The sequence below is a fragment of the Paroedura picta genome, chromosome 6, assembly GCF_049243985.1.
Source record: "Paroedura picta isolate Pp20150507F chromosome 6, Ppicta_v3.0, whole genome shotgun sequence".
In the NCBI taxonomy this organism is placed as follows: domain Eukaryota; kingdom Metazoa; phylum Chordata; class Lepidosauria; order Squamata; family Gekkonidae; genus Paroedura; species Paroedura picta.
The window spans coordinates 34,761,394-34,775,084 of NC_135374.1; the positions used below are offsets into that span (position 1 = coordinate 34,761,394).

The 13,691-nt window shown below is 42.5% G+C and overlaps 1 long non-coding RNA gene across 1 annotated transcript in view; it reads left to right on the forward strand.

The window, feature by feature from the left end:
• LOC143839722 (uncharacterized) overlaps positions 1–11,371 on the forward strand; it is a 74,085-nt gene extending 62,714 nt beyond the window's left edge. The window contains exons 5-6 of the long non-coding RNA XR_013231830.1: positions 8,308–8,426; positions 9,769–11,371. This is a non-coding gene — a long non-coding RNA (uncharacterized LOC143839722). The remainder of the gene's footprint in view (positions 1–8,307; positions 8,427–9,768) is intronic.
• The last annotated feature ends 2,320 nt before the right edge of the window (positions 11,372–13,691 follow it).

The window sequence follows — 13,691 nt, forward strand, 5'->3', positions numbered from 1 at the left end:
ATCCTGTTTTACATAGTGACCAACCAGTTATGCTGAGGGCCAGGGCATATAGGCCAAAACCTCCTACATGCTTTCTCCTAGCAGAAGGATATTGCCTCTGGAGGTAACCTTCATTAATTTATCCATAATTTATCCCCCCCCCCCAAAGAAAAGGCACTACACTAGTGGCCATCACTATATCCACTGACCACAGTTTCCTTATTCAGTAAAGAAGCACCTTCTTTTGTATGTCTTGAAGTTGTTTTCTTTTATTAGATGATCCCAGATTCCAGCATCATGGAAGAGAGAAAAGAAAAAAACAAAACTATTCCACTAGCTATTCCTTTCATTGCAACCTTATTACTTCAGCCACTGTTATGTACTAAAATTTGTGAGTTTGGGGTTCAACTCTACTATATTGCGGTCTATGCAAAAAAAAAAAAAAAAGAAAGAATAAAAATGTCTAAAATGTTAGGTATCACCAAAGGTCATAAGTCTTTGAAGCAAAATACTAGCATTTAAACTGCAGATTATTATTTTTGAAGACATTTATAATGTTCAGAAAGCTTCCTGATGATTTCCCTGACTTTACCTGCATAGCTTCTCCCCTAATACATTATCTTTATTTATTTGAGTAAAGGTAATTGGAGAATGCCTGTACATATCAATTGGAAAACAAGTACATTACTTGTAATATTGAACAGTAACTATCCTACCTCCCAAATCCTATTAGCAGATGTGAACTAGATCAGCCATCATGATGATGAAAAGACCTTCTACAATGAAAAGGGTAACAAAAAAATGGAGTCGCTTTTTTCCAATTTGACTTTGTTCTTGTTCTGGGACCCAAATGAAACATTAGCTGTTTAAAAGCAGGGGAAATGGTCTTTCTTTGTCCAGAGAACCAACATGCATTATTTGCTTTTTTTCCAGGAGAAAATATTACTTCCAGCTGTGAATGAGTAATAGTGGGCATCAAAGCAACCCTTTGGTACTGGTTATGACTGTTTATGTTGCTGACTATTTATAGAGTGACAACAGAGTGAATTACAGAGATTGTTTTAAAACCATAATAAAGCCTTGGACAACAGAAAATTTGATTACCTTGCTAGCTGTGTTGGGAGATGGGATAGTTGAACCATTTTTAAGTACTAATGTGTTTAAACCACAAAAGAGTAATAACTAAATAACCATTATCAATGGATTTGCTTAGTTCTGTAAATGGACTGCTTTGGTACACCATGGTGTATACTAAATCAGCTTGCCATCTAAACTGAAGTACTGCAGCATCTATGATACTGCAACTAAACAAAACCTATGGTGCCATTAAAAGCCATCGCTGTACAACAAAAAATGAAACAAAAGCACAACCAAACTGTGTGTGTATAGGGTGGGGATGGGGAATTGAGTACCCAATCTTGTTTTGACACAGGTACAGCTAAAGCCAGAATTTGGTTTATTTGAAATGGGTATATTTTTTTAAATGAGTAAAATTAGTGTAAAATTCAGAGAAATATACACTTTCCAATGGCAACTTTTAAAAATTCAGTTTAATCAGAGACTCTATTTGGATCTGGATCTGGTTGAAGATGACCAGGGAAGCTCTCATACTGGTAAAGCAGTACTTCCCCATTAACTCCTGTAATAATTGTGGTTAACAGTAGTGGAGTATGCCTGGGTTCATGCAGGATTTCTATGGGCAGGAAGAATGCACTTTGAATGCTAATTAAGATTATTGGGAAAGGGTAAAAGTTGGAATAGGCCAGAGCAGATACTAAATAAACAAGAGTACAAAAAAAAAACAACAACAGTGGGATGCACTACAGACACTAGGGAACAATACTTTAGAAATGAAAAGGCAGAAATCCCACACCTTTATTAGCATGGCTGTTCTGTTCTGCCTGGAGAAGCAGGTTGGTTCCCCCAACCTTCCACATGCCACCCGCAGGATGACACGAGGCCACTCACAGTACTGTCAGAGGTCTCTCAGCCTCACCTATATCCCAGGAGGCCTGTGGTGGGCAAAAGAAGGCTATTATTATAAAATATATCTAGGCTGCTCTTCCTTACACAGCAGGCTCAAGGCAGCTTACCTCATAAAAGTTGTAAAAAGAATAAAATCACAAAACAGAGTTCACCAACTTACCCATCTGCCATTTGTTGATTTGTTGATTTATTTAGAGACCACACAGCAGAGTTGCACCTAAGAAGTAAACCTCCGTATAAAACAAACATACTAGTAGGCACAAGGGTCATGCTGACAGTTCAGGCAAATCCCTTCTCAATACCAATACCCGAGTTTTCAGTCCATTGAAACATAGCTGGAAAGAGTGTATAGAGGTCCATCACATCTCTCTAGACACCAGGGCAAGTGACCTTAAGAAAGAAAAAGTGAAGAGCTACAAACCAACTTTTCTTCCATTCTGCTGTCTTATTTAGGAAAGAGGACTGACCCGCCCTTGTCCATGATGATGGTGGTGGGGGAAGGAAGATCTGGCCTCTGAGGAACAGGTCTACCTGTCCGGGGCCTCTAAGCATGGAGCCCTGCCCTCCAGAGAATGCTACCTGCCAGAAGTGGGGGATTTTGGGGTGTGTGGTCTTTGATATTAATAAATAGACCTGGTCATCGCAGAACAGGACACAAAAACCTAACTGTAATAGTTAGGACCTAAAAGGTTGAATGTCTGTGTGAACTAGACAACAAGTTACAAAGATACATGAATATTTATTTTGTGGTACTTAAAAAAAAACCTTCCAGGTTATAAACACACACAAAGCCCATAGGCCATTGTTGAAAAGTTATACTGTGCAGTGCACAATCTTAGGGCTTAGACCTGATGTGTTTCAATCACTGGGTCTTCCTGAGAGGTCTAATTATGACATACAATGATAAAATACATAAAGCAAACATAAAGCAGAAATAATTAAATAATGAGAAACTGTAAAATTAGAGAATGGTATAATCGTTTTAAGTTCAAACAACTCAAATCAATAATGAAAGACAATATAATTATCAGACTTACTTATTCTTTTAGAGTGACGAAAATCAATGGATCTGACAGAAAGTGTCCATTTATCAGTTTATAGTCTCCTGTAAAAATGTAAATAATTATGAAAAAAACCCAATGAATTAAGCAGGGGAGGGAAAAGAAGTGGGGTGAATATTAGTTTCAGGCTGCCAATAAATTCCGTTGTGTGCCTATGAAATCTGCATATAAAAAGGCAGGTGAGGTGGTTAACTGATGGGGGATAGAATTTAAGATTATAGGAGGAGATACCACATTGCACCTGTAAATTGACATCTTTCCATGTATGATCAAAGTAGGGAAAAAAACAATATTTCATATTTAAATACATATCCAATCAATCTCCTACTTTAAACCTGCTGGCGCCAGAGTCCTGAGAGTAAACATCTTCTTTTCAAGGCAGATAAGATATGTTTAGTAGAACATCTGTAACCTCTCCATGGGAGCGGTATGAATAAAGGCTAAGGGGGGTAGGAGTGGGCCCTTTCCGTGATGGGCAAGAGGGCACATTGGCCCCTTGCCCACAGACTGATGAGTTGGGAGGCGCACAGCACCCCCCACTCGCCTTTGCCTGACAGCTGCCATTATGCGGCTGCCTGCTTATGATTTAGGTCCCAGCCACCCATCCTGGAGGAACCCTCTCGTCCCCCTCCCTGATGGTACCCCGCCCTTCCCCAGCCCCAAGGCGCATGCCGTACATGTCAGTGATGCAGTGGCTGTGCTTCCTGGCCAAAGCCAACCCTCCCACGGCCCTCCCCCTCCCCCACGAACCCACCCCAGCCCGCAGACCTGGGGAGCATGCCACATGCATCGCTGACACAGCAGCTGTGCTTCCTGGCCCGGCGGGAACCTTCCGCGGACCCCCTCCCCCCGCACTCACCCTCTCCTGCAGACCCAGGGAGCACATCGCTCGTGTTGCTGATGCGGCGCCGTGCATCCTAGCCTGGCAGGAATCTTCCGTGGCCCTCCCACTCCCCCATGCATCCACCCCCTCCCACAGACCCTGGGAGCACACTGCTCACGTCGTTGACATGGCGGCTGTGGTTCCTGGGCCGGCAGGAACCTTCCACGCCCATCCGCCTCCCCAACGAACCCCGTACCCGCCCTCCACCACCGCACCCCCCAAACACCCACCCAACCACCCATCTCTACCCCTACCAATTCCCTGCAGCTCCCACCCACAACTCGCCCCCCCTCACCATCCCAGCTGACCTTTTCCCCTCCTTTCCCACATCCCTTTACAGTGCACCTTCCTTCCTTCCTTCCTTCCTTCCTTCCTTCCTTCCTTCCTTCCTTCCTTCCTTCCTTCCTTCCTTCCTTCCTTCCTTCCTTCCTTCCTTCCTTCCTTCATTTCTCTCTCAACTTTCTGCCTCTTTCTCCACCTCTCCCTTCCTCTCTTCCTGTCTTTCTGCCTTTCTTCCTTTTCCCCTTCCTTCTCTCCATCTATCCACCCATCCCTTACTCTCTTTTCTCCCCCATCCATCCCTTTCTTTTCTGCCTCTCTCCCATTGCTTACTTTCCTTTCTCCCCTTCTCTCTCTCTCTTTCTCTCTTACTTCCTCTCTCTCCCTCTCTCCTTCTACCTTTCTCTGTCCCTGCCTTCCTTCCTTCCTCCCCTCCCTTTGTGTGTGTGTGGGGGGGTCCCCGCGGGGGGCCCTCCAGCACCCACCCACTGCTGTATCTCTTATACAGTGGGCTTGCTTTCTAGTCAATGCCATAAAGCCAACCATTTTTGGTAGTTTGCAGAGGTATCCTGAAGTGCTAGACCATAGATGCTGAGATTGTGTGATTTCTAATGCAACTCAAATGCTCAAGAATTCTTATTCTTAGAGGTCTAGATGTGAAATCTATATATTGTTTGTATTTTCTTTCAACTGTGTGTGTGTAATCTCCCCAGATGACATCAACTCATTGATAGAGAACATTTTGTTATTGTAGCTACCCTTAAAGTTATACATTTTTAGCATACTGACAGGCTTTGCAATGCTGGCAAGGAAAAAAACACTTGGTAATCCTCTTCCATCTAAAGCATTCACTAGTGGTTCTGTGTGGGAGAATCTATTGTGAACAAGCATGTCCTTGAGGTTTTTCACTTGCTTATAGGCAAACAAAGGGACTGAATGACATCTCAGAATGTTAGAAAGAAGGCACCAGTAGTTATTAATGATATTCTTTTGAAGGCTCCCAACATATACATGTTTATCCAACAGTTCCATCGGTAAGTCAAGGCTATAGAAAGGTAAAGGTATCCCCTGTGCAAGCACTGGGTCATGTCTGACTCTTGGGGTGACGCCCTCTAGCGTTTTCATGGCAGACTCAATACGGGGTGATTTGCCAGTGCCTTCCCCAGTCATTACCGTTTACCCACCAGCAAGCTGGGTACTCATTTTACCGACCTCGGAAGGATGGAAGGCTGAGTCAACCTTGAGCCGGCTGCTGGGATTGAACTCCCAGCCTCATGGGCAAAGCTTTCAGACGGCTGCCTTACCACTCTGCGCCACAAGAGGCTCTTACGCCACAAGAGGCTCTTAGAAAGGTACCTTTTGCAATATTGGACAGGCTTAAGGAAACATTAAGTCAAATAGGCCCACAGGGTGGGTAAGTAGTTTGGCCATCACAGGAAAAAAAAAGGAAGTTACATATATGTTCAGATCCCTATGATTTCAATAAAGCAGTTTGCAGGCAGCACTACACTACCTCTATAATGGATGATGTGCTGAGTCAGATGGCTGGAATGAAATTTTTTACAATTGTAGATGAAAAAGATGGTTATTGGCAAGTGAAACTGGATGAACTATCATCACACTTATATACATTTAATACGCTCTTGGGAAGGTTTTCTTTAAATTGCCTGCCATTTGGACTCAAATCTTCTAATGAAGCATTTGAGCAGAAAAATCAAGAGGTTTTGGGTATACCTTGTATAATGCCAATAAAGTTCTTATATATGTATGCTTGTGTGTATGTATTAAGAAGTTTTTGACAATACAAAAGGAGTGTACATGATAGCTGGTGTTATTATAGCAGTAAAAATTTCTGAAGAGCATGATCATATTTGAATCAAGTAATTAAAACAGCAAGAGCTAAGTATATATAATTAAATAGGGAAAAATTCAATTCAAAGTATTTTCTGTGATGTATATGGGACATATAGTAATTGTCCAGGGAGTTAAGCCAGTTGAAAATAAAGTAAAATCAATTAGAATGATACCACCTCCACAGGATAGAAAAGGTGCTCTCAGAGTTCTGAAGTCTGAACAATATTTGCCAAAATATATCCCAAAGGACGCAGAGCTTACTGCCCCTCTAGGAAATGATGATCTGGGGCCAAGGGGCCAAGCCCTATGAAGATAGGTTGAGGGACTTGGGAATGTTCAGCCTGGAGAAAAGAAGGTTGAGAGGGGACATGATATCCCTCTTTAAGTATTTGAAAGGTTGTCACTTGGAGGAGGGCAGGATGCTGTTCCAATTAGCTACAGAGGAAAGGACATGCAGTAATGGGTTTAAACTACAAGTACGATAAAGGCTAGATATCAGGAAAAGATTTTCACAGTCAGAGTAGTTCAGCAGTGGAATAAGGAGGTGGTGAGCTCCCCCTCACTGGCAGTCTTCAAGCAAAGGTTGGATACACGCTTTTCTTGGATGCTTTAGGATGCTTTGGGCTGGTCGTGTGTTGAGCAGGGGGTTGGACTAGGTGGCTTGTATGGCCCCTTCCAACTCTATGATTCTATGATTCTAAGATTCTATGAAATCTTTTGAAAAGGATTTTTTATTCCAGTTGATGCCTGAACATCAGGAAGCATTTGAAATGGTGCCAGGCACTTCTGCTTCAATTTTTTGATCTTAAAAAAATCCTGTATTTGTTCAAGCAGATGCATCAAAAGATGAAATGGGAGCCTGTTTACTTCAAGAAGATAAGCTACTATTCTATGCATCTAGATCAGCGGTCCTCAACTCCCGGGTTTCGGACCGCTACTGGTTCATGGATCACTCAGTATCGGGCTGCGGCTCCTCCTCGTCCTACTCCCCAGCCAACCAGTTCTCCCTTGGGGTTCTTCCTTCTCTATTCCACAAATATATGGTTCCTCACTTTTTTACTGTCCAGCCAGCTAAGACTGGCATGTCCAAGTCTTCCCTTCCATGATTATCAGTTTCCATAAAATGCCCTTACTGTGTTAATGGGAAGGGTAGGCTATAAAAATAAAGAAGTAGTTATATTGTTACTGTTACTGTTACTGTTACTGTTACTGTTACTGTTACTGTTACTGTTACTGTTACTGTTACTGTTACTGTTACTGTTACTGTACCAGGTGTTTTTATTTATTTATTTTGAGATTTATATTCGACCCATGTTTCTGGTAGACATGCATACTTATAATACTCTTGATCGGATATCCACATGAATGTCATTAATGTGTTTTAAAATGCAGTGTGCAGTGACATGCCCTTCAGTGGGTGTCTTTCAGAATATGCATATCACAGGCTTTGTAGCTAACTGTCCAAGGATGGTGGTCCCTGGCCCCTGGGAGGCATGCCTGGCCTCATCCAGGGCCAGGGCCTTTTTGGTCCAGGCCCCAGCCTGGAAGAACTAAGGGCCCTGACAAAACTCTCTGTTCTGCAGGTCCTGTAAGATGGAGCTCTTCTGCCAGGCATTTGGTTGAGGCCAGGCTAAAAAGATCAGATCCCTCCCGCTATTTACCAGTCAACTAGGCAGGAGTTACCTCCCAAGATGGTGGTTGGGGACTGTAGGTGGCTGCGGTTGGGCGTACAAAGAAGGGAGGGGGTTAGTTCTATCATTAGGATACCCGATTATATTTTTTTCTTATGTTTTGTGGTTTTATCATTTTATTTTAAACTGCAATGACCTGGGAGTAGCGGTCAACAAATAAAATTAATTAATTAATTATTTAATTAATTAACAAAGTGCTACCACAATGATTCTGATTTTCTTTTCCATTCCTTTCCTCTTTTTTTTTTACAATGAAGAATCTATTCCTATAATAGCAATATTTGAGACATTTGCAATTCCCAGCTATTATGCTAATGACTTAAGATCCTTTTAAAATGATCTGAGCTGTGTTATAGGCTCCTTTATCTTTGCAAAAAAGGAAATCAAGAACAAAGTGGAACAGGGGAAGCTGATAAAACAAGAAAATAATAACAGAGTTAAATGTGATGATAAAGTGTGTCAGATTATCTTGCATTAAAGGGACTGAGCGATAGAACAGAAGCTGGAGCTGAGCAAGATAATATTAATGTGGTGCATAAGCCTATTAATCAGCCTGAACCTTGGTACATTGCAGAGGAATGGATGAAACCAGATAACTTGGGAGAGAGGAGGGGAAGAGAAGCAGAAATCTATTACATTCAACCTCAACAAGAAAGAAACACCCATCCTCCATCATTGCTGTGAGCTGGGCAGGTAAGCTGGGGCAGCAGGAGCTGCTGCTACCCCTCTGCCCCAGTGTTGCAGGTGGGTACAAGAGGAAAAGGAATGGGAACCAATGCCATCCCATTGCTACCGTTGCTGCAGCCACCTGAGGTAGTTGGATAGAGGGGATTGTACTGCGTGTAGGTGAGCTGCCTCTTCCCAGTCATGTGGGCAAGGCAAATGATGACAGCGATTCTGCAGCAGGTGGAGGCAGCAGAACTGCAAGTGGGCTGGCTGGCAAGATCCACCCCCTGTGAATCCTGGGTGTCCCCTGCTTGTCTATAAATAATTATCACTATATCAAAGAGTCAACTGACTGCCCCCATGCAGATGGTTAAGCAAAACTGGGACACCCACAGCCAGTGTGTGGAGTCTCTGCAGGGGGGAATTCCTAGGCAAAATTGACTATTATGTTTTAGAGAAGTCCAATGAAGTGTTCTTTGTATCTCATAGGAGATAATCGGAGAAAAGTTTGGAGACTTGCCGTAGCATCTTATGCAGTTAGATCTTAAGTTGCCTAAGGAGGTGGTGAGCTCCCCCTCACTGGCAGTCTTCAAGCAAATGTTGGATACACACTTTTCTTGGATGCTTTAGGATGCTTAGGGCTAGTCCTGCGTTGAGCAGGGGGTTGGACTAGATGGCCTGTATGGCCCCTTCCAACTCTATGATTCTATGATTCTACATCTCTCCAAGTCCATTTAAATCATTGGTTCTCAACCTTCCTAATGCTGCGACCCTTTAATAGTGTTCCTCATGTTGAGGTGATCCCCAACCATAATATTATGCAAGCGTTCTTTCACAGAAATTAAACTGAAACTGACCAATGGCGTGAAGATCCATTGTTCATGATTGTATATAAATTGTCCCCCCCCTGAGGTTTCTCAGTTCAGTTCTGCTTCTTGTCCCACCATGCCAATCTCGCTCTTTTCTACCTGCAGGAGGAGCGACAACAGTGGTGGTGTCCCCCTGGCTAAGCTGCTTGCCCTGCCACGACCCCTGTGAAAGGGCCATTCAACTTCCAAAGGGCCATTCAACCTCCCAACCCCCTGGTTGAGAACCACTGATTTAAATCATCCTGCTTAGGCAAGATAGCACTGAACCCAATGGGGCTTATTTTCAAGAAATCATGACCATGTTCTCTGTGCAAGGGTGGATATGCACCTTTTACTGATGTCATTCTGTCATGCTAGGAAGTAGAATGAAGAGTTAGACAGCTCTTGATTCCTGAAAACAAGAGAAGGCATTGCAATTCAACATTAAAACCTCGGCTTGTTGCATGTAGACTCTTGAAACACAGTTACAGTTATTGACAGTGTGAATTGGCATCACCTAGGACCTGCTGCGAAACCTCTGTGGATGGAAGCAGTGGCCATGCAGTATCCATGAGCCCAGGAGGCAGTCACGAAGCCGCTCTGGGTGGAGGTGGTAGTTACATTGCCTCCACAGGCCTGGGAGGCATGGCAGCAGGCTCAGTCAGCACCACCACAAGAGGTAAGGCTATGGTATATCCACTACCAAAGAAGCCTACACTGTGATCAGGAGATTTCAGTTATTATTAACCAGTATCAAATTCTCCATTCTTGAGCATGGTAATCAAGTGGGTGATGGCTGGACAACACAAAGCATTCAATAGATGAGGCCTGTTATTTTATAGAATCATAAAATAATAGAATTGGAAGGTACCTCATGGGTCATCTAGTCCAACCCCCTGAACTATGCAGGACACTCACAACCCTATCACTCATTCACTGTAACCTGCCACCCCCTTAACAGAATCAGCCTCTCCGTCAGATGGCTATCTAGCCTCTGTTTAAAAATTTACAAAAATGGAGAACCCACCACCTTCCAAAGAAGCCAGTTCCTCTGAGAAACCGCTCTAGCTGTCAGGAACTTCTTGATGTTTAGACGGAATTTCTTTTAATGCTGTTAAAGGAGGAAATCTGCAAAAGGCTACAAAAAGGAGGAAATCTGCATTTGGAATTTACATTTGAGAGTTTTGCTGAGCAAGAGCTACATGCTCCTTTCTAATCCGTACCCTATCCAATCATTGTTAATTAACACATGTTCTCCAAGGACATTTGAGAAAGAACTGGCTCTTTTAGGGACTATTCAAATAATTAGTTGTGTTTTATATTATCTTGTATTAGATTGCTGTTGATTGAAAGCTACTGAGATGAGACAGGAAACCATATGGATAAAAGCTTAATAAAAACATGTATTTGTTATGAATTAGTAAATCAACATAATATGCTTGTAATTTGAAAAAAAAGCCATACTTCTCTACTTTGTAATAAATGTTATATTTTATACTCTCTATCCAATTTAGATGTAAATCCCATGAGAATCAATGGGTTTCCCTCCAAGCAATGTATTCTCTTAGTGTGTTTAACATTTCATGGACGCTGTTTTTAATCCCTGTCTTTACTGACAAGTCTTACAGGGAGCCAGCAAACTGACTACTAGGGAAGAACTAACTTTTGGAACAACTGATTGTTTGGTCAGTCAAGTTCTATATTTGACAGCTATGGTGCATACACAAATGGTGAGACTCCTGGTATACTAGTAAAATGCAACACTAAACTGCTGCAATCAACTCCAATAGGATTTGGTTTGTAACTCATGCCAGCATTTCATTCACATCACTCACATGATACAGATACTGATCTCAAATATTATGTATATACCTCCTTGAGACATGGGGGTCTTTCCCCAGCAGCAGAATATTAAGAGTTGGTTTTTGTACTCTGCTTTTCACTAGCAGGAATCACAAAGTGGTTTACAGTCGCCTTCCCTTTTTATCTGAGAGTGAAAGAGATTATGTAAGAGGTCATAGTATAGACTATTCCTTCCATCTCTCTAATAGTCCAGGAAGGAACCAAGAGACAATAGGTACCATGTCACCAGCATAAAAGGAACTTTCAGGAAGAACTTAAGGGATGGGCATGAATTAAACCTTGAAGCAAAATTCATCATGGTTCATGAACTGAAGTTCTAATCCCTATGCTATTTAATAATTGTTGATTAATATACTACAACCCCTTTCAATGGGATTTGTGGGGCCACAAACCAGTTCAGCTTGTGAACTAACTTCCCACTTTGGTTCAGTTCATGATTTGGCCATGAATCAGCACAAACCCCATTTTTCCTGTTTGTACCCATCCATAATAGGAAATTTGAAACTCGTAATTACTGGCTGGCCTGTTTGTTGTCAAGTTTTATACCTGCACCTTTCTTTCCTACTGTTATTTGAGCCCATTGTGCATAATCTTTCCTGCTCTTCCTACTGAATATTACCGTTAGTTCAACATTACTGGTGTTCTTTTAAGAAGCTTGCTGACCCCAACAATCCTTCTCAATGGTTAAAGGTGATATTCCTAGTGCTGAAGACAGCTGGCATAGATGCAGGAAAGTTCGCTCATATGGAGAGCAAAGAGTGCTCGATTTAATAGCACAACTTGGGAGAGTAGCAGAGAACAGAGTTTTGAATGAGATCTAAGCCTGTTTTAGAAGTGAATGGTGTGCAGCCTAGTGAGAAGTACTGAGCAGAGTCCTTTAAATTTTAGTGAATAATAAGAATATCAAAAGCTGTTGCAGTATTCGAGAAGCATTTAAACTTTCCTGCTTCAGGGCATAAGCCAACATCTACCTATCTGAGGTTACTAAAAAGGCTACTATACTTGCCTGACAAAGTTTCCAATTTTACACCGTATTAAACAAAGAGGGTAAATGATCCAAGCAAATAGGGCAGTTGCTATGCTTCTTTGTATCCATATTTACACTCCCTTTCTATCAGTTAGCTGAAGCTTCATTGGCTAAAGCAGTGAATGGATCACTGAACTCTGATTTACAGAAGCCACCCAAATAACCCCTTCCCCAAGTGACATCATAATGCAGACTCTTCCTTCTGTTACTCAAATGGCCTAAGGGACAAGAGGCAGTGGCCAGCATGCCACCAGCATAAAAGGAGCTTTCAGTAAGAAGCGAATATGTCATATAGTAGCACCCCCTCCCCAATAAACTGGGATCACTGTATCTTTCAATAGAAAGCCAGGGAAGCAGTGGAATACTGCTTCTACTGCTGCTAGCATGAGCACTACCACCGCCACTACTACTAAAATTTGGGGGCCCATAAAAAACAGGTGCTACAGAGACTCTGATGGACAAGGCAGGCTCTGCCTCTCCCTAAAAACAGCCAATGAGAGTGGACAGAATGCTGAAAGTAGAAGTTGGAAAAGGAGCATGTAAAAGTGACAGGAGTTAGCAGCAGAGAAAGTAGCAGCTTGAGATTTGAAGAGGGGAAAGGCAGATTACTGACTGAGTGGAACTGTAGGAGAGCTGCTTACAGCAGGCTGAAAATAGTCAATTTGTAATTAAAGGATCCCAATGGCAGAACTAGGACCTCAGTTCAAAAGTTTAATGGAAGTAGAATGTTGTTTTTTTACCCCTTATTTTCCTCAGCGTTTTGTTCATACAATCAATAAAATTTCCTTGTTTTGGTTAACCATGTGGGCTGTGTGTCTAAGGGAAATAATCATAAACACAAACAATTTAATAAATTGGGGTGCGTGTGGAGAGAGAGATATATGAATAAATGGTGATTGGAACAGTGTTTGAGCCCCAATAACTCTGTGTGAGTGAGGACTGAGTCTTAACAGGAGCTGAGCTACCCTGTCTGTGGATGTGTCTGGAAGTGAGAGAGAGGACCTGAGGTGTGAAATAGTCATTCTCTCTGTATATTTTAAAAGAGGCAAGAAGGGTAGCTAGTAATATCATAGAATCATAGAATCATATGATTCTATGCGGGCTTTTCGCACGCCTTCAAAATCGCACAATGGTTGCCAATTGAAAACGCTACTGATTTGCCATTATGCACAACGTCGTTGACAATCTGCCACACACCTGAAACCGATCCGCAAAAAGCGCTTCCTTGTAGCGCTTTCAGGGAAATCCCCAAAAGTGGATTCACCCTCCGGAAAGCGATACACTCCTGCAACTAATCTGCAACACTAGCGAAAAAGACCTGTGCGTTAACATTGTTGCGGTTTCTACAAAGTCCCTCCCCCTGGCTCTCTCCTCTGATCTTCCGGCGAAGCGATCGCCATTTTTTTTTCTCCGAGCGAGCGGGGATAAACGCACCAGCGAGCCTCTTTCTGTTTAGAGGCTTCCCCGGCTTCAGTCCCTCTCCAGAGTCACTAAGCACAAACAACACTTTGGACACAAACAACAGAGAAGCCCGTTTGCTGATGTATTTTCCCT